Genomic DNA, 3,237 nt, shown 5'->3' with positions numbered 1-3,237 from the left:
GGGCGTTCGAGTTCATACTCTTCGGCCGCGAGGACCTCGGTCCATCTGTCGGCCAGTAGGTCTTGATCAGCTTGAAGATGTTGCTGCTTTTTCTTTAGGCTGTTTGCCGTGGCCATTAGCCTGCGTCTGAAACGCTCTTGTTCAACGGGATCCTCAGGCACGACGAATTCGTCGTCGTCGAGGCTTGCCTCGTCTCCGGAGGGAGGTAAGTAATTATCATCCTCGACATCTTCGTCTGCCGCCCTCTCGTGAGGGCTTGCTTCTGCCTCCTCCTGCGCTGGATCGTGCTGGAGGGGGTTGTCTTCGGCACTTTCTGGGGTGTTATTATGTCCTGTGCGGGAATCTCTATTCTTGCTGTGGCGGGATTCAGAGCGGCGCCGCTGATGCCGGCGCTTGGGCTGTTTCTTTAAGGAATCGGCCTCCGTTGCTTCTCCGCCGTCCCCATCTTTTGGGGTGTCCACCATATATATGTCGTATGACGAGGTGGTCTTCAAGTGTCCTGTAGGCACTGGTTCTTGATAGTCTCCGGCATCGTCGTCCATACCGTCGATGTCTTCGGAGTCGTAGTCGAGTACGTCGGTTAGATCGTCGACGGTGGCTATGAAGTGGGTGGTGGGTGGGCCCTGAATTTCTTCGTCGTCCACATCCCAACCATCCTGGCCGTAGTTTGGCCAGGGCTCTCCGGATAGCGAGAGATGCTTCAGCGAATTTAAGATATCACCGAAGGGTGAGTGCTGAAAGATGTCCGCAGCGGTGAATTCCATGGTCGGCGCCTATTTCTGGGTCCGCAGCCATCCGTCCTCGATCTGAGCGATCAGCTCCGGACTATGGGTCGGAGCGGATTCATGTGCGTCCTCCAAGGTGATGTTCGGCGGCAGAGTTAGGTCGTGCCCATCGTGACAGCGCGGCACGCTCGGCTGTGGCTCAGATCCATCGAAGATCAAGTCCCCGCGGATATCAGCCGTGAAATTTAGGCTTCCAAACCCGACCTGACGGCCAGGGGCATAGCTTTCGATCTGCTCCAGATGGCCAAGTGAGTTGGCCCGCAGTGCGAAGCCGCCGAATACGAAGATCTGTCCGGGGAGAAAAGTCTCACCCAGGACTGCGTCATTGTCGATTGAAGAGGCCATCAAGCCTATCGGTCACGACACAGAGGAACTCTCAATGAAAGCACCAATGTTGGTGTCAAAACCGACGGATCTCGGGTAGGGGGTCCCGAACTGTGCGTCTAGGCGGATGGTAACAGGAGACAAGGGACACGATGTTTTACGCAGGTTTGGGCCCTCTTGATGGAGGTAAAACCCTACGTCTTGCTTGATTGATATTGATATTGTGGATGTTTACAAGAGTGGATCTACCACGAGATCAAGGAGGCTAAACCCTAGAAGCTAGCCTATGGTATGATTGTAATGGTTGTTGTTATCCTACGGACTAGAGCCATCCGGTTTATATAGACACCGGAGAGGGCTAGGGTTACATAGAGTCGGTTACAATGGTAGGAGATCTACGTATCCGTATCGCCAAGCTTGCCTTCCACGCCAAGGAAAGTCCCATCCGGACACGGGACGAAGTGTTAAATCTTGTATCTTCATAGTCTTGGAGTCCGGTCGATGATGATAGTCCGGCCGATGATAGTTCGGCTGATGATGGTAGTCCGGCTATCCGGACACCCCCTAATCCAGGACTCCCTCAGTCGCCTCTCAGTTCTGAACATACTGCCAGGTAAATCTACGGAGCTCACCTGTGCATATCGGATTTCTAAAACCCGTGAACACATGATCATCAAAGAATGGAAGAAATGTATGGACATTCGTAAGGAGGTTCTTGGAAGTAACATTCAGCGAAAGGCAAGAATTGGAGATAGGCTAATCTCCATTCTCCATAATGGAGAGTCAGGGGCTATCTTTTTTTTTGCTATTTTACCTTAGAAAATGTAGTAGGTCTTAATCGAATGTAATAGGTCCTATGAGGTACAATATGTTTATTATGTGGTAATGTGTTAGAGTTGATAATGATGATATTGAGGAGGTGTTATGTGATGTCAATGATGAAAACGATGATCTTGAGGAGGTGTTATATGACAATGATGTATTATGATGATAAGTTGTTAATGATATGATGATGATGATGATGATATTATTATATCATGGGGTGAAAGAACCGCGGATTAGTTTCAAGCGGATGGACATCCACTTGAAACTAGTCCACGGTTCTTTCACCCCATGATGTAATAACTCATTATGATGTAAAAACAATCTCTAAATTCCTGTTGTATGAAAACTTGTGTAAAGGTGTATGAATACAACATGAAATAGAAAAGAATAAAATACTAAATAATAGTAGTAGCGCGGGAGAGGAGAAGCGCTACTACTAATTATAAGTAGCAATTTTCTTAAGAAGCGCTGCTACTAAGTCAATTTAGCAGTAGCATGGGTCCAGACGCGCTATTGCTAAGCATTAGCTATAGCGCCTTATCAGTAGCGCGGATAGGCCCAAAACCCGCGCTGCTGCTAGGCTTTTCCCTAGTAGTGACCACTTGCCTTGGGGGCACTCCACCCCCCCTGGCCGCCGCCCCCCATGGGAGATTGGATCTCCAGGGCCGGTGCCCCCCCTGGGGGCCTATATAAAGGAGGGGGGAGGGAGGGCAGCCGCACCCTGAGTCTTAGCGCCTCCCTCCCCCTGCTACACCTCTTCCTCCTCCCGCAGTAGCTTGGCGAAGCCCTGCTGGAGTCCTGCTGCATCCACCACCACGCCGTCGTGCTGCTGGATCTTCATCAACCTGTCCTTCCCCCTTGCTCGATCGAGACGGAGGAGACGTCACGCTGACCGTACGTGTGTTGAACGCGGAGGTGCCATCCGTTCGGGGCTAGGATCTCTGGTGATAGGATCACGACGAGAATGACTACCTCAACCCCGTTCTTTTGAATGCTTCCGCTCGCGATCTACAAAGTGTTATGTAGATGCATCTCTCCTTTCACTCGTTGCTTAGATGAACTCATAGATGGATCTTGGTGAAACCATAGGAAATTTTTTTATTTTCTGCAACGTTCCCCAACAGTGGCATCATGAGCTAGGTCTATGTGTAGTTCTCTATTGCACGAGTAGAACACAAATTTGTTGTGGGCGTAGATCTTGTCAACTTGCTTGCCGCTACTAGTCTTTTCTTGCTTCAGCGGTATTGTGGGATGAAGCGGCCCGAACCGACCTTACACGTACGCTTACGTGAGACAGGTTCCA

The sequence above is a fragment of the Triticum aestivum genome, chromosome 4B (genome assembly GCF_018294505.1).
Source record: "Triticum aestivum cultivar Chinese Spring chromosome 4B, IWGSC CS RefSeq v2.1, whole genome shotgun sequence".
NCBI lineage: Eukaryota > Viridiplantae > Streptophyta > Magnoliopsida > Poales > Poaceae > Triticum > Triticum aestivum.
Note: the sequence above shows the minus strand (reverse complement) of the source record.